General features: G+C 37.7%; 2 long non-coding RNA genes across 2 annotated transcripts in view; both read right to left on the bottom strand.

Annotated features, from left to right (window-relative positions):
• Positions 1 to 398: 398 nt before the first annotated feature.
• Positions 399 to 25,493, bottom strand: part of LOC121493798 — a 33,852-nt gene continuing 8,757 nt past the window's right edge. Inside the window, exons 2-3 of the long non-coding RNA XR_005988561.1 lie at positions 8,064 to 8,169; positions 399 to 453 (exon numbers count right to left, since the gene is read on the bottom strand). This is a non-coding gene — a long non-coding RNA (uncharacterized LOC121493798). The remainder of the gene's footprint in view (positions 454 to 8,063; positions 8,170 to 25,493) is intronic.
• LOC121493799 lies at positions 8,927 to 25,181 on the bottom strand. Its single transcript, XR_005988562.1, has 3 exons — positions 25,158 to 25,181; positions 24,290 to 24,328; positions 8,927 to 9,045 (listed from the first exon to the last, which is right to left on the bottom strand). It is a non-coding gene; the product is annotated as an uncharacterized LOC121493799 (long non-coding RNA).

Raw genomic sequence — 25,493 nt, 5'->3', positions numbered from 1 at the left:
TGTTACATGAATGAATGAGACTGATTATGAGTAGTAAGAAACGTGGCATTCTATAATTAGGCATACATCCAAAATTGTATGGTGAAGGACCACAGGTAGGGAACAATGGCTTATGCTAATGATGTGCTTGCAAAAACATGGAAGTAAGTTTCTGATGACTTCCTAGAATGTGTGCTGGGGTACACCTTTTCCCCCTTTCTTCCTTGCCATTAAAGTCTTGATTTTGTATTGGTACTCATTTTGTACCCTCTTGACACAGGAAAATCCTTTTTTTTTTTTTTTGGAAAGATTTTATTTATTCATTCATGAGAAACACACAGAGAGAGGCAGAGACATAGGTAGAGGGAGAAGCAGGCTCACTGCGTGGAGCCTGAGGCGTGACTCAATCCCAGGATCCCGCGATCACCACTTGAGTCAAAGGCAGATGCTCAACCACTGAGCCAATCAGGTGCGCTGCACAGGAAAATCCTGATTAGTCTAAGTCAGTGATGGTAAACCCCTCCCAACCATCCCAACAGCCACACAAAGTCTGATTTGGGAAGGGGCATGAGACAGTTTTGGCCAATGGGAAATGAGGGGAAATCTGCAATGAGGGTTTCTGGAAAATATTTCCTTACTCACAGGACAAAGTACCCGCTTTTTCTGCTGCCTATCACCATGTCAAGGTGGAATGTTTGGAATTGTGGCAGCTATCTTATAAGCTGGCTGTCAAAATGTAAACAATTTTTCTGCTAGATCAATGAGATTAAATCTATGGTAGAAACTTAAGTCTTGGTTTAAATGACGTTTTCTGTCTCATATGAAGTTGTGGTTATCTGGGTATTACATTCTAAGATTTTTAGACTCTTGATCCAGCGCATTCAAATATGTTGACAATTTTTAGAATTAAAAAAAAGTGTTGCTTTAAATCTCCCACTTTTGATTCTTGTTTTCACAAATATCCACAATCAGTCCCTTATTTTTATTGATAATAGCTTTATTGAGACATAATTTCCATATATACAACTCATTAAATTAAACTGTTTAACTCAGTAGTTTTTCATATGTTCACAGGTAATACATCAACCACCACAATCACTTTTAGAGTATTTTTGTCGCCCAGAAAGAAACCTTATAACCATTAGCAGTCATTTCTCATTTATACCCCAAACCCCAAACTTAGGGAACTACTGATTTACTTTCTGTCTCTATGGATTTACCTATTCTGGATATTCCATATAAGTGGAATCATACGTTATCTTTCATGCCTGGCTTTCTTTCACTTGGCATTGTTTTCTAGGTTCATCCATGTTGCAGCATATATCAGTACCCCCCATTTCTTTTTATTGCTGAGTAATAGTATGTTGTATGGATATACCACATTTTATTTATCCATTTCATCAGTTGATGGACATTTGGATTGTTGATACTTTTTGGCTATTATGAATAATATTGCTATGAACATTTGTGTGCAAGGTTTTGTGTGGGCATGTTTTCAGTTCTCTTGGATATATACCTAGGAGTGGAATTGCTGGGTAACATGGTAACTCTACATTTAACCTTTTGAGTAACTGACAGACTGTTTCCCAAAGTAACTGTACTGTTTCACATTCCCATCAGCAGTTATGAAGGTACCAAATTCTCCACATCCTCATCTGTCTTTCTTTTTTTTTTTTCTTTTGATGTATGTTCTACACCCAACATGGGGCTTGAACTCATGATCCAAGATTAAGAGTCACATGGTTCTACTGACTGAACCAGCCAGGCATCCCCTCTTTTTGATAATAATCATCCTACTGGGTGTGAAATGATAGTCATTACAGTTTTAATTTGCATTTCTCTGATATCTAATGATAATTGAACACCTTTCATGTGCTTATTGGCCATTAATATATCTTTGGAGAGCTGTCTATTCAGATCTTTGGCCATTTTTTAAAAAGTAGTAAATTTTTAGAGCAGTTTATTGAGGTTTATAGAAAAAATGAGCAGAAAATAGAGTTATCATACTCCCTTACCGACCACTCTCCCCACACCCAGTTTCCCTCTGTTATTAACATCTTGCATTAGGGTAGTACATTTGTTATAAATGATGAGCCACTATTGATACATTATTATTAGCTAAAGTCCATAGTTTACATTAGGTTTCACTCTTTGTGTTGTACTTTCTATGAGTTTTGACAAATTTATAATGACATGTATTCACCATTATGGTAACATATAGAGTACTAAAAATCCCACATCCCATTACTCCTCCCATTACTCCTTCTTCCAAACCTCTGGCAACACTGATCTTTTACTATTTCCATAGTTTTACCTTGTCCAAAATTTCAAACAGCTGGAATCATATTGTATGTAGCCTTTACAAATAGACTTTTTTCAGTTAGCAGTATACATTTAAAGTTCTTCAATGTCTTTTCATGGCTTAATAACTCATTTCTTTTTATCACTTAATATTATTTCATTGTATGAATATACATTTTATCCATTCATCTATTAAAGGTCATTTTGGTTCTTCCAAGTTTTGGCCATTATAAGTAAAGTGTGAGGCACCTGGATGCGTCAGTCAGTTAAGTGTCTGACTTGATCTCAGCCCAGGTCTTTATCTCAGGATCATGAGTTCAAGCTCCACGTTGGGTTCCATGCTGGGTGTGGAGTCTTCTTAAAATAAATAAATAATTAAAAAATAAATAAAGTGGCTATAAACATTCTTGTGCATGTTTTTGTGTGGACATATATTTCAACTTACTTAGATAAATACAAGGGGTACAGTTGATGGATCATAGTAATATACTTAGTTTGGAAGAAACGACCAAGCTGTTTCCTAAAGTGGCTGTACCATTCTGCATTCCCACCAGTAATGAATGAGAATTCCTGTTTCTCCCTTTGCCTGTTTTAAAATTGGATTGTCTTTTTACTATTGAGTTCTAAGAGTTCTTTATATATTTTAGGTATAGCCCCTCATCAGGTATATACTTTGCAAAGTTTCTTCTCATTCTGTGGTTTTTAAAAAAATTTTTTTTCTTGTTGTTTGAAGCATAAACATTTGTAATTTTGATGAAGTCCAATCTATCTCTTTTTTCCTTTGTTGCTTGTTCTTTTAGAGTCTTGAGTAAAAAAGGCTTTGTCTAACCTGAGGTCAGGATTTGCTTCTGTATTTTCTTCTAAGAGTTTTTAGTTTTGCCTTTTACATTTAGATCTTTGATCCATTTAAAATTAATTTTTATATAAGGTGTAAGTTTGGGATCCAGCTTTATTCTTTTGTACGGGGATATCTGGTTGTCCCAGCACTATTTATTGTAAAGACTTTTCTTTCCACCATTAAATTGCGTTGGCATTCTTGTTGAAATCAGTTGACCATAAATGTGAAGGCTTACTTTTGGACTATCAATTCTGTTTCATTGATCTGCATTCTCTTGCCAGTACCATACTATCTTAATTACTGTAGCCATGTAGGAAACTTTGAAATTGTTATGTGAGTTCTCCAACTCTGTCCTTCTTTTTCAAGATTTTTTGGCTGTTCAGGGTCCTTTGTATTTCCATGTGAATTGTAGGACCAGTTTGTCAGTTTCTGCAAAGGACCAGCTAGGATTTTTGCCAGAATTGCATTGAGTCTGTAGATCAATTTGAGGAGCATTGCCATCTTAACAATAAGTCTTATGATGTATGAACATGGGATGTCTTTACATTTATTTAGATCTTAAATATTTTTGAACAATATTTTGTAGTTTTCAGAGTATAAATCTTATCTTTTTAAATTGCATTTACTTGCATAAATATTTTACTCTTCTTCATGCTATTGAAAATGGAATTGTTTTCTTAATTTCAATTTGGGCTGTTTATTGCTAGCATAGAGAAATATAATGGATTTTTGTATCCTGAAATCTTATGAATTGTTTTATTATCTCCAATGGTTTTCAGTAGACTAATCAAGATTTTTCTGTATGTGAGATCATTATCATCTGTAAATAGAGATAGGTTTACTTTTTCCTTTCCAATCTGGATTATTCTTATTTCATTTTCTTGGCTACTTGCCCTGGCTACAAATTCCAGGGAAATGTTAAAGAAAAGTGGCTAAAGTAGACATCCTTCTTTTGCTCCTTATCATAGGGGAAAAGTATTCTGTCTTTCACCATTAAATATGATGTTAGCTGTGGGTTTTTTATGGGTGTCCTTTATTAAGAGTGCCTTAAAAGAGAAGAGACAGCAAGGAAGCAATGGAAAAATAGATGTTGGTGGGTCTGACATTGCAGGTCTTTTGTCCTGCCTTTTGGGCAAAGCCCTAAGGAGAGAGGATGATTATTTGACGCATCCAAGAAGAAAGCCTGACTATGGTTCCATATAGGTAGAACTAGGATTTGAAAAAGAAATGCAGTTAAGTTGTAGAAAAACCAAATTATATTTATTCCTCATTAGATTGGAAACTGACTCTAATCACTGTACTATTATTAATCATGAAAGTAATTTTTAAATAGGTATTTTTCACTCACAATTAGTAGTAGGTATAAATAATAATAATTACAAGTAATGTATTCTTTTTGGATGCCAGTTCTGTTCAATATGAATCAATCCAGTGAATAAAATTAGAAAATAAAATGTTAAAATGCTAAAATATTTTTTTGGAATTAGCATTGATTTTTTAGGGACTCTCCTGTGGATATAGCAGGGTATCTTTAATTGATTTGGAATCAGAGAATAATACATTTATAGAAAAGACAATTTCATTTTACACAGAAATCAATGACATTTTAGCATTTAAAGACTGTTGGAAACCTGACTGAAGATTTGAATCTTGACACAATGCCTTTTACACATTCAAAGGAAATATTTATGCATCTGTATAAAATTAAAAATTATACTTTCTTATTTTGTAGGATTGTTGTGTAATCAGAAGCAGGGTTTCATGCAAAATGTGGACATACATTATGATTTTCCTAGCAAGATAATTACTACACTGCATTTAAATTAAAGGAAAAACCCATCTAAGTTCTAGAATTTGGCACTGGAATTAAAAAAAAAATACTTAAAATATTCTTTCCCCTACTTTTTCATTTACTTAGTCATTTTAAGAATACATTATTGTATCCAGTTGAGTGCTTATTTCATTTCTCCTTTTTTGAAAATTTAGAAGAGCACTGATATTGTTGCTATGTCTCTACCGCATCCTCACTCATTATCATTCTGTCCTCTGACTTCAAACCCAACCACCACACTGAAATTGCCCTCTTTGATATGGCCAATGACTTCTTGTCTCTGAACCCAATAACTCACCTATGTCTACTGCTGATCCTTTCCTCCATTCTTCCTTACTTTCTGTGGCATAATGTCAAACTGCTTTTTCTATTTCTCAAACTATTCCTATTTCCTTTGCCGGCTCCATTTCTTCTTATTTGTCCCCTAGGTGTAGACATATTTCATGATTGTATTCCTGGCTCTCTTTTCTTGACTATAAATGCTCATGATTTCCTTTGATGTCTTTCTGTATGTGTTCCCTGTAGTTAGTAGTTGTTAGCATGATCAGATACTCATTCCCTCTCAGTTTCCATGGACTCATTAGGGTAGCAGGAGAGATAGATCTGGCTTGCAAAACCTTAGCAAACTTTATCATTTTCATAATGAATCTTGGCTTTATAGAGGCCAACGATCAGATTCAAAGGAATTAACTTTGACAATCATTTATATTTCCTACCTCAGTATACTACAATCCCCATGAGGAGCTCTCTATAGTATCTCTAGCATTTAGCAAAATGCCTGGCACATAATAGGTACTAAAAGAATAAATAGAGAGTAGAACATCTTCAACATCAACACATTTTCAGCCACTTCTCAGTTCTGCCTCCCTTATACCACAATACGTTTCATGCCACAATGAGTAGGGCAGTGGGGGTGGGAAGAACCTCACTGTAGATGAAGATGTTTGTCCTGAGAGTTTTCTTGGGCTCTCAAGGGATATTATAACATATAGCACCCACCCACGAGTCCTGGAAAAGTTCCTTGATGGCTGCAGATACCTTAGAGATGAAGCTATTGTTATTTTAATTTTCATCAAATATCCATAAGTCATAACAATACCATCTAATTGTGGCTTAGTTCCAAAAGAACTATATATTATTGTAAAAAAAGAAAAGGAAGGTAGGGAAGGGTCTATAAGGAGCCTAGAAGAAAGGGAGTCATTTGGTATCATGTCTGGGAAGACAATTGATAAATCACCAGGCAGAAGCATTACTGTCTCTTGGCAAAAGTCTCTCTGTGGCTTAATGAATGCATGAGGCTAGCACAGTCATTGACAGTATTCAGCTCGTTCTTCTAGTTCTGATTCTGTGATAAGAAGGAGTCAGATATTCTGCCTATGTTACATAGATTTGTCTACAGGTATTAACTAAGCAAAGTGAGCTTTACCATTGAGTTGGTAGTTTATGTTTTTTATTTTAAAATTAAAATTTTGGCTTTACATCAGTGTGTAGTTTTAGCATGGGTTAGTTGTCCCAAATTCAGTTATCTCCCGATACACTGACAAAATAGAATTTCTTGGACCTAAAAACTGGAGGTTATACTGGGGAATGTAGTGGCTACATCAAGGAGATTTCACCCTATGATCAACAGAAAGTGGACTCCTTCAACAAAAGGGCTCTCCTGTTTCTCATTCTGAAATCTCTATTTCATATCTCTGGCTCTTGAGTTCCAGTCATCTGGACACCTTCATCTGGATATCTCAGGTCCATCTTAGACTGATTTTTAAAAAAATATTTTATTTATTTATTCATGAGAGACACACAGGGAGAGGCAGAGACACAGGCAGAGGGAGAAGCAGGCTCCTCACAGGGAGCCCCATGTGGGACTTGATCCCAGGACCCTGGGATCACAACCTCAGCTGAAGGCAGATGCTCAACCAGTGAGCCACCCAGGCGTCCCCTCAGACTGATTTCTAAATGCAAATTAATCACCTCAAACTCCTAGTCCCACCTTTCTGCTTTGGACTTCTTCATAGGACAGCTAGCCTTTGTAGCATTTACTTGTTTTACCCACTGGTTGTCTTCCTCCACCAGAATATAAGCTCCATAAGAGGAGGAGTTTTTATGTTTTGTTCACTGCTGTATTCCCACTACCTATAAAAGTGTCAGGCATGAGGTGAATATTCAGTGAATATTTTTTGAATGAACCTTTATGCCAAATTTGCTCCTTTCCTGGACTAAGGCCCTTACTAGTGTTCAGAGCTCTATGATTTTCTAGTCTATTCAGACTCAAATCCTTGTAGTCATTTTTTACTCTTCCCTGTTATCTTCCTACAATATCCATTTAGTAAACAAGTTCTTTCCATGTTGTTTCCAAATATCTTTTAGGTTAATGTTATACTTTCTATTCTCCTTGCCACCATTATAAGTTAGATACTTGAAAACTCTAACTGGGACTATGATATAGAAATTTACTAAGGCTTATGTTCTCCAGGTTTTTGTTACTGTAATTAATCTTACATATCATTGCCAGATCAATCTTACTTGGAGCTCAGCTCTCATTATGTCGTTTCCTTGCTTGAGGTTCGGCACTGTTTAAATACATCCTCAGCCTGGTATTTGGAACTGCCACAATATGACCCCAATCTGTCACTTCAGTTTTATCTCCCACTTTCCTTTATAGATTCCTTATGGCACAAACTGGGCTACTTGTTCTTTGGATACTCTTTGAACTTTTCTTTCTATATACTTTTCTCATGCTGCCTATTTCAGGGATGTTCATTACCAGCTGTTTCCTGTGGTATTTGCTTTTGTAAAGCTAAAAAATATCCATATTCTGCAATCTTTTCTAAAAAAAGATTTGTTTATTTGAGAGAGAGAGAGAGAGAGAGAATCATCAAGCATACTCCCCAGTGAGCATGGAACCCAATTCAGGGCTCCATCCCAGGATGTCAAGAGCCCAAAATCAAGAGTCAGATGCTTAACTGACTGAGCTACCCAGGCGCCCCTACAATCTTTTGATTCCTTAGTTTTAAAAACTGACTTATTGTGGTAGATGAGGATTTAGCTCTTTTACGCTATCACACTTCACCTCTGTGCCAAGTATCTCCTGTTTGTCCCTCTGGTTCCACTAACCATCTGCTCACTCTCTCCCAGGAGTCTCATCTGTATCGACCACATATATGGCTTCCATACTCTTGGCTTCTTGTTGGGTTTGGTCCATGAGGAGCAGATAGGAAGTCTGAGGGAGGGAAGAGAAAGAGGTTAGGTTATTACCCAACACCCTTCCAGTATCCCTCAAAGGTCATTGTTTTTTTTCAAAGTAGCCTCCTCCTTACAACATTCTTCCTTTGGGTTTTGATAACTGCTCCCTCCTTCCTCCTTTAGGACGAGGGAGTCTAATCTTGTGATTCTTTTACATTCTGCACGCAACTGTGTGAATAATCCCTTTAGATATCTTTCTGGTTTATCCTAATTTGAGTGTACCATTTGCTTCCTGTTAGGATCTGACTGATGATAGGTATGCTCTCCCTTCCATCCTCCCAATTTGGTTAAATAAACATTTTTGGTTAAGTGAAAATTTATTGTTTATAATATTGTGACATTACAAACATTAGTATTCCCTAAATATATTTTCTTTCTGGCATAGCCTACCCCCGCCCCCAATTGGTTATTATCTCATTTGCTTAGTTTTCTTTTTCTTTTTTCTTTTTTTAAGATTTTATTTATTCATGAGAGACACAGGGAGAGAGAGGTAGAGACACAGGCAGAGGGAGAAGCAGGCTCCATGCAGGGAGCCTGACGTGGGACTCGATCCTGGGTCTCCAGGATCCCACCCTGGGCTGAAGGCGGCACTAAACTACTGAGCCACCCGGGCTGCCCATTTGCTTAGTTTTCTATGTAATTCTAATTCTTACCGGGGAAACATTGAATAAATACATCAGACATTCTATAAATTCTATTTATTTCTGGAAACTTCCCCCCTGGGCCTTACCATCTTTCTGTTCAATCATGTTTAGAATTGTCTGGACCAGTTATCATTATCTTCAAAATCCTATGAATTTTTCTTTCTTGGTTTACCCTCCTGCTTTTCTGAAGCACATGCTCTAGTAGTTTCCTAAGAAATGACACATGGGAGATAACTTTAAGAGTCTTTGAATACCTAAAGAAGTCTTTGATAATTTGATTGGGTATACAATTCTTGGTTAAAAATGACTTTTCTCTCAGAATTTAGAAGGCATTGCTATATTATTTTCTAATTTGTGTTTTTATTGAGAAGTGCAGTTATCATTCTAATTTCCTAATTTTGAATGTGGCGTTAAGAAGTGTTTAGGGGATGTATCTTTATGTTGGTCTTTTGATGTTTTGACTGTGCTTAGCTTTTGATATACTGTTTCACTCTGAATATCTGTGTCCTTCACTCTTGACACTTTACTCTCATTATTATAGAAGACATTCTTAGCTGCCTGGTCAATAAGCATTCTCTCCATATTCCTTATTAACAGAGTTCTGATTTTATTTAGGCAGCAATGTGCCCATGATTGCCAAAGCCAGTTATGGCAATCCTATTCTTATTTACCAGATACACTACTTGTTTCTCCAGCTTACCTTGTAACTGTGTGATGCTTTTCTGATCAATGAAATAAAAGAGGTCTGCTGGAGGGAGGGAGAGCTTCAGTGAATGGTTTTATTTTCGGATATGAGTCAGATGTGTGGGAAAAGCTCATTCGGGCAGCCCGGGTAGCTCAGCTGTTTAGCACCGCCTTCAGCCCAGGGCCTGATCCTGGAGACCCAGGATTGAGTCCCACATTGGGCTCCCTGCATGGAGCCTGCTTCTCCCCCTACCTATGTCTCTGCCTCTCTCTCTCTCTTTCTCTCTGTGTGTGTGTCTCTCATGAATAAAAAAATAAAATCTTAAAAAAAAAAACCTCATTGTATTATCTGTTTTTCCAGCTGTGGATGTGATTATGAAAGGGCATGCTGTCACTTTAAAATTGCAATAATCGTCTTTTTTATTGAAAGGTGACAAACCTAAGGACAAGATGCCATAATACTGAGAAATAGGAGAGCTAATTGAATCAAAGCACCAAACCTAGGACAGCCTACCTCCAGACTTCATGTTATATGAGATAAATACTTTTATTACTTTAGCCACTTTTCATTTGGTTGTTAGTTTTAGCCAAATGACTTCCAACTAACACATACTTCACTGATAAGTTTTCCCTGTACAACATCTTTATTCTCTTTTTGGGATTCCTATTAGTTGGAGGTCCTGAATTATTATTTTTAATCCCCTTTTCCACTTCAGTGTTTTTATTTTCCAGGAAACTTCCCCAATTTTAACCATTCTACTGAATTAAGCTTTCAGCCATTCTACTGAATTGTTAATACCAGCTATTGGATTAATTTCCAAGACCTCTTCTCTGATAGTTTTTGAGAAATGTATTTTGTCCTGTTTTCATGGATAGAAATTTCTCTTGTAAATATGGGGCTGTTAATTATTCTTTGAAAAGTTTTCCTCTGCTACCTACATTGTCTCTACTTCTTCTGAGTTACTGTTTTCTGTTTGCTGTCTTTTGAGTTGAAGGCTTTCCTCAATTGTAGGATGATACTAGGTTGTCTTTTTATACTTGCAAAAAGTCCTAAAAAGTTGATTGGAAGCTTTATGTGTGTGGGTGGATTTCCTTGTAAGGTGATTAGGCAGCCAGTAAGCTTTAAAATTTTTTTTAAAAGATAGCCTAAAATAAAAGTATCTGTAGATATCTTCTTTTAGGATTTTAATTTGTCCAAAGAAGGACCATCAAAAAGGTATGCATATTGGCTAGCATAGGAGAGGTGGTGGTGCCAGTGAAAGTGATTATGGGCTCTACAATTCACTACCTAGATTTTCACTTAATCCTTTTCAATGATTTGCTGGTAATTATTAGCAGTAGCTCTTTGAAAGAAAAAAACCCCTGATTGGTAGCACTTGCCAATATTTGAAGTGTAAATATTCTCATTATGTCCAATTTCAAGCTACTAACATGATATCACTAAGAGTTGGAGAGATATGCACAGTAGCTCAGCATTATATAGTATTTCTAACAAACAGATAGAACAGATATCAATAACTTCAAGAGCATAGGTAATAGTAAAGTGTAGTAAAAATAATTAGGAAGTTATGATCTTTAAGTATCTACTCTGTTCAATACAATTTATTTAGTTGTGAACTTTTATAACTTAATTTTTAAAAATGGCTGTGTTTAATAACTGCCTTGTAAAATTACTGAATATTTAATAATCAGTTCTTGTGAGCTGGTACAAACTAGCTCTGGAGCATCACTGCTGTTTCCAGTCCTAGGCCCACTTTACTGTGTCTGTTTTTTCTGACTCTCTATTATTAATTTTCTCTTGAAAGACTTGTTCTGGTATCCTACAAAGGGGTGGTGGAGGATAAAGAATGATGGCCGAACTGCATAGATTGTGAGTAAATAAACCAAGGATCTTCAGCTTGTTGTACAGGCTTTCAACAAATCCTAATATTTTCAGTGCCATACATAACTCTTCCCTTTTATGATACGTGGTGCCACAAAGTCTTAAGCTCTCTTTGGCTCTGCCAGCAAAATAAACTTCTCTGCTAGTGTGTAAGAGCAGATGCTCTGCTCTGCTGGGTCAGTTGCTGCTGTTCCATCTGCTTCCTATCTTCTAAGAGGTTGTTGACATAACTTGTTATTATCTTCTCTCCCATTTTCTTTGTTCTTGTGGGCTTACAACTTTTTTAATTCCTATTTTTTTGGTAGGAGCAGATAAATAAGTGTGTTCAATTAATTTTTTTAATTGGAAAGGAGCACAATAAATATTACATTTAAAATTTGTTGAATTGGGGATCCCTGGGTGGCGCAGCGGTTTAGCGCCTGCCTTTGGCCCAGGGCGCGATCCTGGAGACCCGGGATCGAATCCCACGTCGGGCTCCCGGTGCATGGAGCCTGCTTCTCCCTCTGCCTGTGTCTCTGCCTCTCTCTCTCTCTGTGACTATCATAAATAAATACAAAAAAAAAAATATCTTAAGAAAATAAAATAAAATAAAATAAAATTTGTTGAATTGAGACACCTGGGTGGTTGAGTGTCTGCTTTTGGCTCAGGGCATGATCCCAGGGTCCCGGGATTGAGTTCTGCATCAGGCTCCCTGCAGGGAGCCTGCTTCTTTCTTTGTCTATGTCTCTGCCTCTCTCTGTTTGTCTTTCATGAATAAATAAATAAAATCTTTAAAAAATAATAAAATAAAATTTATTGAATTGACTTAAGATTCCTGGATGCCTGCAGTAGCAACTAAACTTTGTCAGTTAATAGGACTTCACTAACCAATAATTTATTTAATGTATTATTTTTTTTAGGCTATAAGATATCCACTTTGATTTTTCTTCTATGTTTTTTAAAATAAATTTAAAATTTTAGAATAGTTTTAGATTTATGGAAAAGTTGCAAAGATTGTACAGTGTTTTAATATACTCCATACCCACTTTTTCTTATTACAAATATCTTAACCTTTGTACACTACATTTTTCACAATTAATGAACCAATATTGATGCATTTTTTTTAAATTTTTATTTTAAATTTTACAATTTTTCCTTCTTTTCTGCTATTATTTTTTTTAAAAGATTTTATTTATTTATTCATGAAAGACACACACACACAGAGAGGCAGAGACACAGGCAGAGGAAGAAGCAGACTCCATGCAGGGAGCCCGATGTGGGACTCAATCCCGGGACTCCAGGATCACGCCCTGGGCTGAAAGCAGGCGCTAAACCGCTGAGCCACCTAGGGATTCCCACATTATTATTATTTTTAAAAACTATTTATTTTAGAGAGATAGAGGGAGAGAGTACATGCGTGAGTGGAGAGAGGGGCAGAGGAAGAGAGAGAGGGAGAGAAGCAGACTGCCCACTGAATGCAGTGCCCAAAGTGGGGCTCAGTACCACCACCCTGAGATCATGACCTGAGCAGAAAGCAAGAGTCATATGCTTGACTGAATGAGCCACCCAGGCACCTCATATTGATACATTATTTTTTTAAAAGATTTTATTTATTTATTTATTTATTTATTTATTTATTTATTTATTTAAGATTTTATTTATTCATGAGAGACAGAGACAGAAAGAGAGGCAGAGACACAGGCAGAGGAGAAGCAGGCTCCATACAGGGAGCCTGACATGGGACTCGATCCCAGGTCTTCAGGATCACACCCCAGGACGAAGGCAGGTGCCAAACCGCTGAGCCACTCAGGGATCCCAGCAATGTTATTCATTTATTCATGAGAGAAACAGAGTGAGAGGCAGAGGCATAGGCAAAGGGAGAAGCAGGCTACCTGGAGGGAGCCTGATGTGGGCCTTGATCCCAGGATTCCAGGATCATGACCTGAGTCAAAGGCAGAGACACTCAATCACTGAGCCACTCAGGTGCCCTGATATATATTTTTTAAGCCCATACTTTATTCAGGATTCCAAAATTTTTACCTAATATCCTCTTTCTATTCCAGGATCCTATCCAGGATATGACATTGTATTTAATCATTATGTTTCCTTAGGCTCCTCTTGGCTATGACAGTTTTTTACACTTTCCTTGTTTTTTTTCATGACTTCAGAAATTTTAAGGAGTACTAATTAGCTGTTTTACAGAATGCCCCTCAACTGTGATTTCTGTGATGTTTTTCTCACAACTGGACTGAAATGATAGTTTTTGAGAGGAATACCATGGAGATAAAGTGCCATTTTCATCACATCATATCAAGAGTATTGCAATTTTGCAATATAATTCTGATGCTTACTACCTGAAGTTAGCACAGACTCTGGATTAAGGGTATAGTCCCAAGCAAGAATGGCTCACCTAATTAAGAAAGAGCTATACTTACATTTACAGCCTTATTATAAAGATACAAAACACAGAGCTCTTTTCATAGTGTCCTTGTAGGAAGAAAGTCACTATGTGCACTTACGGTATGGGGAGTTATACTAAATTTCTTTGAGAGGGAATTATCTATTATCTAAATTGTTCAGAGTTTTTGATAAGGGAGATTTGTCTCTTTCCCCACATTTATTTATTCATGATTTACATCACTATGGCTTTATGCCTATTTTATACTTTCAGTTATAATCTAACAATTCTTTATTTATTTTACTGATCAAGTTTTTCCAGCTTTGGCCATGGGAGCACTTTCAGTTGGATCCTGCGTCCCTTTGACATACCACTATCACTGTTATTTTTCATTTTTTGTTTTCTTTCAAAAAGGAGTTCCTTACTTTCTGGCACTATAATATGCTCCAAACTCATCTTGTATATTTTCTGCATCAGTCCTAGCATCAGCCATTTCTCCAAGGACTAGTGGTTTCTTTTTATTGGAGAATAGTGTTACCTAAATTCTTTGAAACCATTTTCTTTTCTCCTGAGTCTTTGTTTTAAATTTATTTTTGGAAATGATATTACCAGTCAGTGCTCATTCCCGTTTCAATTTCAGTGAGATTACCAAGATCTGGAAACTCTAAATCAGAGCCTGCCTATTCTCTTGCATAGGAGATAAAAACAGAACTTTAAGTAAAAATTGCAGTTGTAAGGACCCTGAGTGTTTCCTTTCTGATAACATTCAGCATCCCTGAGAGATGGAATTATCTCATATGAGATAGAGAAGTATTCAGGGAACTGTAGGATGAAGCTATGGAAAAGAGGAAGAGAAAACATGATTTTGACTTCATGATTTTTTGTCTCAATTTGTATTTTGGAGATATAACACTGGAATTCTATCTCTCAAAAGCCTGGGATATCTTTTTTTCTCACCATCATTTTATTATGAAAAATGAAGACATATAGCAAGGTTGAAAGAATTTGAGTGAAATAATTTTACATTGCAATATACTCACCCTACCTAGATTTTTACTTTTAAATTATACTCTCCTTGCTCTACCACATATCTGTCCATCTAATCATCCCTTTTAAAATCCATTTTATTTTTTGATGCATTTAAAGTAAATTGCAGACATCATTACTTCTCCCTAAATATTTCAGCATACATATCAATAACTAAAGTTCAATATAGTTGTTAAAATGAAAATGTACATATTAAAATGTGTAAATTTTATTTGTTTATTTGCTGAGTTTTGACACATATGAGTAACCTAAACCACTATGACAATGTAGAACATTACCATCACTCCAAAATGTTCCCTCATGCTCCTTTCCAAATAATCCTTGCCCTTACCTCCTCCAGAGGCAATGACTGTTCTAATTTTTTGTCTACCATAGATTAGTTTTGCCTGGTCTAGAATTTCATATAAATGAAATCATACAGTAATAAATTATTAGATGATAATGTTTTTGAGATTTATCTACGTCATTGCACATTTGTTCCTTTTCCTGCCTTTTATTTATAAATATACAACAATTTAAAAATTTATTCTTCTATTGATGTATATCTGGGCTATTTCCAATTTGGAGTTATTATGAATCGAGTTGTTATGAGTATTTGCATTCAAGTCTTTGTGGGACATGTTTTCATTTCTCTTGGTACATGCCCAGAAGTAGAATTGCTGGTCATAGGGTAGGTATATATTTATGTCTTCTAATGCCAGACTATTTTTCCAAGTGGTTATACCATTTTATTTTATTTTATTTTATTATTTTATTTTATTTATTTATTTATTTTTATTGGTGTTCAACTTACCAACATACAGAATAACACCCAGTGCTCATCCCATCAAGTGCCCCCCTCAGTGCCCATCACCCATTCACCCCCAACCCCTGCCCTCCTCCCCTTCCACCACCCCTAGTTCGTTTCCCAGAGTTAGGAGTCTTTATGTTCTGTCTCCCTTTCTGATATTTCCCACATATTTCTTCTCCCTTCCTTTATATTCCCTTTCACTATTATTTATATTCCCCAAATGAATGAGAACATATAATGCTTGTCTTTCTACGATTGACTTACTTCACTCAGCATAATACCCTCCAGTTCCACTCACGTTGAAGCAAATGCTGGGTATTTGTCCTTTCTAATGGCTGAGTAATATTCCACTGTATACATAGGCCACATCTTCTTTATCCATTCATCTTTCGATGGACACCTAGGCTCCTTCCACAGTTTGGCTATTGTGGACATTGCTGCTAGAAACATTGGGGTGCAGGTGTCCTGGCGTTTCATTGCATCTGTATCTTTGGGGTAAATCCCCAGCAGTGCAATTGCTGGGTCATAGGGCAGGTCTATTTTTAACTCTTTGAGGAACCTCCACACAGTTTTCCAGAGTGGCTGCACCAGTTCACATTCCCACCAATAGTGTAAGAGGGTTCCCTTTTCTCTGCATCCTCTCCAACATTTGTGGTTTCCTGCCTTGTTAATTTTCCCCATTCTCACTGGTGTGAGGTGGTATCTCATTGTGGTTTTGATTTGTATTTCCCTGATGGCAAGTGATGCAGAGCATTTTCTCATGTGCTTGTTGGCCATGTCCATGTCTTCCTCTGTGAGATTTCTCTTCATGTCTTTTGCCCATTTCATGATTGGATTGTTTGTTTCTTTGCTGTTGAGTTTAATAAGTTCTTTACAGATCTTGGAAACTAGCCTTTTATCTGATATGTCATTTGCAAATATCTTCTCCCATTCTGTAGGTTGTCTTCTAGTTTTGTTGACTGTATCCTTTGCTGTGCAAAAGCTTCTTATCTTGATGACGTCCCAATAGTACATTTTTGCTTTTGTTTCTTTTGCCTTCATGGATGTATCTTGCAAGAAGTTACTGTGGCTGAGTTCAAAAAGGGTGTTGCCTGTGTTCTCCTCTAGGATTTTGATGGACTCTTGTCTCACATTTATATCTCTCATCCATTTTGAGTTTATCTTTGTGTATGGTGAAAGAGAGTGGTCTAGTTTCATTCTTCTGCATGTGGATGTCCAATTTTCCCAACACCATTTATTGAAGAGACTGTCTTTTTTCCAGTGGATAGTCTTTCCTCCTTTATCGAATATTAGTTGACCGTACATTTCAGGGTCCACTTCTGGGTTCTCTATTCTGTTCCATTGATCTATGTGTCTGTTTTTGTGCCAGTACCACACTGTCTTGATGACCACAGCTTTGTAGTACAACCTGAAATCTGGCATTGTGATGCCCCCAGATATGGTTTTCTTTTTTAAAATTCCCCTGGCTATTCAGGGTCTTTTCTGATTCCACACAAATCTTAAAATAATTTGTTCTAACTCTCTGAAGAAAGTCCATGGTATTTTGATAGGGATTGCATTAAACGTGTATATTGCCCTGGGTAACATTGACATTTTTACAATATTAATTCTGCCAATCCATGAGCATGGAATATTTTTCCATCTCTTTGTGTCTTAATTTCTTTCAGAAGTGTTCTATAGTTTTTAGGGTATAGATCCTTTACCTCTTTGGTTAGGTTTTTTCCTAGGTATCTTATGCTTTTGGGTGCAATTGTAAATGGGATTGACTCCTTAATTTCTCTTTCTTCAGTCTCATTGTTAGTGTATAGAAATGCCACTGATTTCTGAGCATTGATTTTGTATCCTGCCATGCTACCAAATTGCTGTATGAGTTCTAGCAATCTTGGGGTGGAGACTTTTGGGTTTTCTATGTAGAGTATCATGTCATCGGCGAAGAGGGAGAGTTTGACTTCTTCTTTGCCAATTTGATTGGCTTTAATGTCTTTTTGTTGTCTGATTGCTGAGGCTAGGACTTCCAGTACTATGTTGAATAGCAGTGGTGAGAGTGGACATCCCTGTCTTGTTCCTGATCTTAGGGGAAAGGCTCCCAGTGCTTCCCCATTGAGAATGATATTTGCTGTGGGCTTTTCGTAGATGGCTTTTAAGATGTTGAGGAATGTTCCCTCTATCCCTACACTCTGAAGAGTTTTGATCAGAAATGGATGCTGTATTTTGTCAAATGCTTTCTCTGCATCTAATGAGAGGATCATATGGTTCTTGGTTTTTCTCTTGCTGATATGATGACTCACATTGATTGTTTTACAAGTGTTGAACCAGCCTTGTGTCCCGGGGATAAATCCTACTTGGTCATGGTGAATAGGTGAATAATTTTCTTAATGTAGTGTTGGATCCTATTGGCTAGTATCTTGTTGAGAATTTTTGCATCCATGTTCATCAGGGATATTGGTCTGTAATTCTCCTTTTTGGTGGGGTCTTTGTCTGGTTTTGGAATTAAGGTGATGCTGGCCTCATAGAACGAGTTTGGAAGTACTCCATCTCTTTCTATCTTTCCAGACAGCTTTAGTAGAATAGGTATGGTTTCTTCTTTAAATGTTTGATAGAATTCCTCAGGGAAGCCATCTGGCCCTGGACTTCTGTGTCTTGGGAGGTTTTTGATGACTGCTTCAATTTCCTCCCTGGTTATTGGCCTGTTCAGGTTTTCTATTTCTTCCTGTTGCAGTTTTGGTAGTTTGTGGTTTTCCAGAAATGCGTCCATTTCTTCTAGATTGCCTAATTTATTGGTGTATAGCTGTTCATAATATGTTTTTAAAATCGTTTGTATTTCCTTGGTGTTGGTAGTGATCTCTCCTTTCTCATTCATGATTTTATTAATATGAGTCTTCTCTCTCTTCTTTTTAATAAGGCTGGCTAATGGTTTATCTATCTTATTAATTCTTTCAAAGAACCAACTCCTGGTTCTGTTGATCTGTTCCACAGTTCTTCTGGTCTCGATTTCATTGAGTTCTGCTCAAATCTTTATTAACTCTCTTCTTCTGCTGGGTGTAGGATCTATCTGCTGTTTTTTCTCTAGCTCCTTTATGTGTAAGGTGAGCTTTTGTATCTGAGTTCTTTCCAGTTTTTGAATGGATGCTTGTATTGCGATGTATTTCCCCCTTAGGACTGCTTTTGCTGCATCCCAAAGATTTTGAACAGTTGTATCTTCATTCTCATCAGTTTCCATGAATCTTTTTAATTCTTCCTTAATTTCCTGGTTGACCCTTTCATCTTTTAGCAGGATGGTCCTTAACCTCCACGTGTTTTAGGTCCTTCCAAACTTCTTGTTGTGATTTAGTTCTAATTTCAAGGCATTATGGTCTGAGAATATGCAGGGGACAATCCCAATCTTTTGGTATCGGTTCAGACCCGATTTGTGACCCAGTATGTGGTCTGTTCTGGAGAAAGTTCCATGTGCACTTGAGAAGAATGTGTATTCAGTTGAGTTTGGATGTAAAATTCTGTAAATATCTGTGAAATCCATCTGGTCCGGTGTATCATTTAACGCTCTCGTTTCTTTGGAGATGTTGTGCTTAGAAGACCTATCGAGTGTAGAAAGCACTAGATTGAAGTCACCAAGTATAAGTGTATTATTATCTAAGTATTTCTTCACTTTGGTTAATTGATTGGTATATTTGGCAGCTCCCACATTCAGGGCATATATATTGAGGATTGTTAAGTCCTCCTGTTGGATAGATCCTTTAAGTATGATATAGTGTCCCTCTTCATCTCTCACTACAGTCTTCGGGATAAATTTTAGTTTATCTGATATAAGGATGGTTACCCCTGCTTTTTTTTGAGGACCATTTGAATGGTAAATGGTTCTCCAACCTTTTATTTTCAGGCTGTAGGTGTCCTTCTGTCTAAAATGAGTCTCTTGTAGACAGCAAATAGATGGGTCCTGCTTCCTTATTCAGTGTGAAACCCTGCGCCTTTTGATGGGGTCATTAAGCCCGTTCACGTTCAGAGTTACTATTGAGAGATATGAGTTTAGTGTCACCATGATATCTATTCAGTCCTTGTTTTTGTGGATTGTTCCACTGAACTTCTTCTTCTTCTTTTTTTAATATTTTCACTTTCTTTTTTTTTAAATTTTTATTTATTTATGATAGTCACACAGAGAGAGAGAGAGAGAGAGAGAGGCAGAGACACAGGCAGAAGGAGAAGCAGTTTCCATGCACCAGGAGCCCGACGTGGGATTCAATCCTGGGTCTCCAGGATGGCGCCCTGGGCCAAAGGCAGGCGCTAAACCGCTGTGCCACCCAGGGATCCCCACTGAACTTCTTCTTAAAGGGGAATTTTAAGAGTTCCCCCTTCAAATTTCTTGCAGAGTTGGTTTGGAGGTCACATATTCTTTCAGTTCCTGCCTATGTTGGAAGCTCTTTATCTCTCCTTCCATTTTGAATGAGAGCCTTGCTGGATAAAGTATTCTTGGTTGCATGTTCTTCTCATTTAGGACCCTGAATATACCCTGCCCTCCCATTCTGGCCTGTCAGGTCTCTGTGGAGAGGTCTGCTGTTACCCTAATACTCCTCCCCATAAGAGTCAGGGATTTCTTGTCTCTTGCTGCTTTAAGGATCTTCTCTTTATCTTTGGAATTTGCAAGCTTCACTATTAAATGTCGAGGTGTTGAACGGTTTTTATTGATTTTAGGGGGGGGGGAATCTCTCTATTTTCTGGATCTGAATGCCTGTTCCCTTCCCAGATTAGGAAAGTTTTCAGCTATGATTTGTTCAAATACATATTGGCCCTCTGTCCCTTTCGGCTCCCTCGGGAACCCCAATTAAACGTAGGTTTTTCTTCCTCAGGCTGTTGTTTATTTCCCTTAATCTATATTCATGGTCTTTTAATTGTTTGTTTCTTTTTTCCTCAGTTTCCCTCTTTGCCATCAACTTGTCTTCTATGTCACTCACTCGTCCTTCCACCTCGTTAACCCTCGTCGTTAGGACTTCTAGTTTGGTTTGCATCTCATTCAATTGATTTTTAATTTCTGCCTGATTGGATCTCAATTCTGCAGTCATGAAGTCTCTTGAGTCCTTTATGCTTTTTTCTAGAGCCACCAGTAGCTGTATAATAGTGCTTCTGAATTGGCTTTCTGACATTGAATTGTAATCCAAATTTTGTAACTCTGTGGGAGAGAGGACTGTTTCTGATTCTTTCTTTAGAGGTTAGGTTTTCCTTCTAGTCATTTTGCTCAGTGCAGAGTGGCCAACAACAAGTTGTATTGGGAAAAGGAGAAAAAGAGAGGAGAAAAAGAAGGAAAGAAAAGAGAAAAAGAAAAAAGAAAAAAGGAAGAAAAAAGAAAAAAAGAGAAGAAAAAGAAAGAAAAAGCAAAAAAAAAAAAAAACCCACGGGGGAGTATCTTCCGATTTTGTATACTTTAAGTCCCTTGACTTCCCCTGGAACTGGTCCGTCTAGGTGGTCTTCTGGGGGAGGGGCCTGTTGTGCTGATTTTCAGATGTTTGCGCTTGGGGGAGCTGCTCTGCCCCTGCCTGGTGCGGGGCTCAGTGGGGGTTGTTCACCCCGTGAGGCCCCGGGAGGAACAACCCCAGTGGCGGGGCCAGCTCTGCAGCCCTGGAGTCAGCTCCCGCAGTAACTCCGGGGCTCTCCGTCTGCAGGGCCTGGAGGCTCCAGGGCGGGGCCGCTGATCTGCTCAGTTTGGGGCAGGAGCGTCCTTGCGGTCCTGTGCCCTCCCGGCCTCTGCCTGTCCCGGGGGAGGCCGGATCCTGGGCTGTGTCCCGCCGCCCTGTGCTCCGGAGCCTGCGCTGGTGGATTCCGGCTCCCGCCCCGCAGCCCCCTCCGGGGAGCCGCCGCCCGAGCCCGCCCGAGCCCCTCCGAGCTGCCCCGGGTCCCGCCGTGCTCGCTGCAGCCCTTAGGGAGCTCGCGCACTCTCCCGGGGCGCAGGTGCCTGTTAGTGTCCCGGGAGCCCGAGGGCATCCCCGCCCTCCAGGGTCCTGCTCTAACTCCCTGCGGGCGCCTTTCCGCCCGGGAAGGTTGGTGCAGCTCCTGCTCCTCCGGGACGGGGCTCTCCTGTCCTGGGGACACTCGCCCCGGCCTTAGCCCGGCTCCTCGCGGGGCCCCTCCCCCTTGCAGGCCTTTTGTTTCTTTATTTCTTTTTCCCCGTCTTCCTACCTTGATAGAAGCGGGAACTCTTCTCACTGTAGCATTCCAGCTGGTCTCTCTTTAAATCTCAGGCCGAATTCGTAGATTTTCAGGGTAATTTCAAGGTTATCTAGGTAATTTGGTGGGGACAGGTGATTTGGGGACCCTACTCTTCCGCCGTCTTGCCCCTCCTCGGTTATACCATTTTAAACCTCCACCAATAATGTAAGGAAGTTCCAGTCACTCCACACAGCCTCGTCAATGTTTAATTTTGTCACTCCTTTAAATTTTAGACATTCAGTGGGTATGTAGTGACTGATATATCATTGCAATTTTAATTTGCATTTCCCTATTGATTAATAATGTTGAGTACTTTTTTCATGTGCTTATTGGCTTATTGTACTTGTGTACTTATTGATCTTTTATGAAACATCTTTTCAAACCTTTGTCTATTTTCTATTGGATTGTCTTTTTATTGTGATTAGTGGTGTTTCTTTATATTCTAGATCAGTGCTGTTCAATGGAATTTTCTGCACAATCCAACATGTTTATTGTGAAAAGTGTCTAGTGCAAATGAGGAAGTGTATTTTTAATTGTATTTAATTTAAATTAATTTAAAAAAGATTTTATTTATTTATTTGAGATAGAGTGCACATGAGGGGAGGTGGGGGCAGAGGGAGACTGAGAAGCAGACTCCCCAGTGAGTAGGGAGCCTGACTTGGGGCTCTATCCAGGCCTGGGATCATGACCTGAGTCAAAGGCAGATGCTTAACTGACTGAGCCACTCGGGTACCCCTAATTTCAATTACTTTTTAAAAAAAGTCTATTTATTCATGAGACACAGAGAGAAAGAGAGGCAGAGACACAGGCAGAGGGAGAAGCAGGCTTCATATAGGGAGCCCGACATAGGACTCAATCCTGGGACTCTAGGATCATGCCCTGGGCCGAAGGCAGATGCTAAACCACTGAGCCACCCAGGCATCCCTAATTTTAATTAATTTTAATTGAAATAGCTACATAGGATAATGGCTACCATATTGGACAGTGCAGTTCAAAATACCAGTCCTTCTGACTCTGTGGCTTAGCTATTCATTTTTAAAAATAATATTTATTTATTTATTTATTTATTTATTTGGGAGAGAGAGAGAGAGCGGGAGCAGGAGGGGCAGAGGGAGAGAGAGAGAATCTCAAGCAGACTCTAAGCTGAGTGCAGAGCCAAACGGTGGGCTCAATCTCACAACCCTGAGATCATGACCTTAGCCAAAACCAAAAGTCAGCTGCTTAACTGACTATGCCCTCCAGACACCCCTTGGCTATTCATTTTTTTAGACCGTATCTTTTGATGAACAGAAGTTTCAAATTTTGATCAAGTCTAATTTTTCAATTTTTTTCTTTAATGGCTATTGAATTCTATGGCCCATCTAAGAAACTTGTGATTACTTCTAAGTCAATTGGTTTATGATCAACCTTGGTGAGGTAGGGTGAGAGTCGGGGTTATTTGAGTAACACTGTTGAAAAGACCTTCATTACCCGATTAGATGTTTTGGAATCGTTTTGAAGAAGAACAACAACAAAACCCTGTGTGGATCTATTTCTGTCCTCTCTGTTCTCTTAGATTAATCTATTTGTTGAGCCTTATGCCATTACTATGCTGTTTTGATTACTGTAGCTTTATTGTAAGTCTTAAAGTCAGAAGTGTGAGCCCTCCAATTTTGTTCTTTTACAAGATTTTTATGAGTATTTTAGGTCCTTTGAATTTCCATATAAACTTGAGACAGCTTGTTAATTGGAATTACGACCGGGCTTTTGATGATTTAGATGTGATGGAAGAAACATTTGATATTTCTGAAAGTGGATATTTATGTAGGGTTGACATATTTTAATACTTTGTTAAGAAGGGAAATATGGTCTGATCAGTCTCCTATGAGCTAGGGCAGAAGAGAGCCTATAATAATCCATTTCTCCCATTTTGTATTGTTTGCTTAGAAGGAACTTTGGACAATAATTCTTTGGCAGAATGTGGGATTATAGTTGCAGACTCTCTGGAGCGTGAGAAGTCAAAAATCTAGGTCCCAAGAAACAGAATAGAAACCACTTTCAAGATGAATTAGTGATTCTAAATGTGAAAAACCTCTATATAACTCTTTGATTTATGTCCTATTTAAGGAAGGCAATAAATTTTGTGCTTTTCTGGTCTGCAGCATCTCTAAATTATTTTGCCTTGAATTTCTCAAAATTATTTTAGGAAAAGTGAAGTTACAGAACCTTGTTCTCTTCAGTATAAGCTTGGAAAATAAATCTATGGATTGTTTAGTTTAATCTCTTCATGTCATATGTGGAGAAATAGAGTTAAATGATTTGTCCAACATCAGAGGGCTAGTTAGTAGCAGAGTTCTGACAATATTTCAGGCTTTTTCAACCTCTCTACTCCACTGGTATTTCCACCATGTATTGCTGTGATAATAGCTAACAAATTAGTAACTCCCAAGCCTCTACCATGTGCTTGGCACTAGGCTATGTATAGAGGATTTAAATTACCAGTATGATATAGCTCTGGTCCTCAAATACCATACAGTCCTGTGTAAGAGAAGACACAATTAGAAAACAGTAAAAGGCAATATGTAATAATGTTCCAAATTGGATAGAATTTAGCATAAAGTGGTATGGATCTACATAGAAGTAATATTGTGCCTCATTTTAAATAAACATGGTGGTGTTATGGCATTGTAAGATTGTAATTGAGAGCAGGTTGTATAAGAGAGACCTGAAATAGGCTAGCTTTGCTAATAACTTAAATGTATAACATGAAAGCAATCAAATTTCACCTTAAATACACGCTCTATTAAACAAAATGTTAACAACTGTTAAGGAAGGTGAAGATTAATATTTGATGAAATTATCAGAGAAGGCTTAATAGAAGAAGTAGGGTTTGAAAAAGAATTTCAAGGAATGATAAAATTATGAACAGCAAAGGATTATAAACTATTACAAATGGGACATGAATGATATTTTAATGAAAATTTGAATACCTTATAAATTAAAATATGATTTCAGTGCAGTTCAAGAGAAGGCCATTAAATATGTTTATGGGTCTCTGAAATAAATTACTTTAAACTAAAGCTAGTGAAGCCCAAATTTGTATGAGAAGCTTAGAGGTGGAAATGCCTACTGAATTAGTCAAGTAGGTATCTAGATTTCTTTGTACAGAGGTGGTGGTATTTTACCCAAGTGCTTCTTTTGTGATAGCTGGTCCAAATGGAATACTGTTTTTTTTAAAAACAATATTCCTGTAAAGGTAATGAGAGACCTGTATTTCCATTTTGCTTTCAACAATTTATCCTGAAACAAATATACTAACATCTCCAGTATCTTATTTTCTTGTCTAGAAATGGGACTAATAACTTACCTGACAACTTCATGGCAGTTGTGAAACCTGAAAGGATAATATGTGTGAAAATGCTTTGAAAATCTTTCAGATATAAGATTCAGTAAATAATAATAATTGTACAGATATGGCTCAATGGAGAAATATTCTATGAAAGTATTTTAGGGATAAATTCTGCATAATTCTCTGCAGTATTGACTTGGCTTGTCTCCAAAGATTCTAATGGGCATTATTATATTTTTCCTGGGGTGTAGATAACTATATGATATATGTGCAATATGATTAAATGCTTCAAAGATACTGAATCATCTTTCATCAACTGGGCTGATTTACATTTTTGCAGTGAGCTGTTATTTA

The sequence above is a fragment of the Vulpes lagopus genome, chromosome 6 (assembly GCF_018345385.1).
Source record: "Vulpes lagopus strain Blue_001 chromosome 6, ASM1834538v1, whole genome shotgun sequence".
Classification (NCBI taxonomy): Eukaryota; Metazoa; Chordata; class Mammalia; order Carnivora; family Canidae; genus Vulpes; species Vulpes lagopus.
The sequence above is the reverse complement of the archived record's forward strand: the minus strand, read 5'-3'. Positions and strand labels throughout refer to the sequence as shown.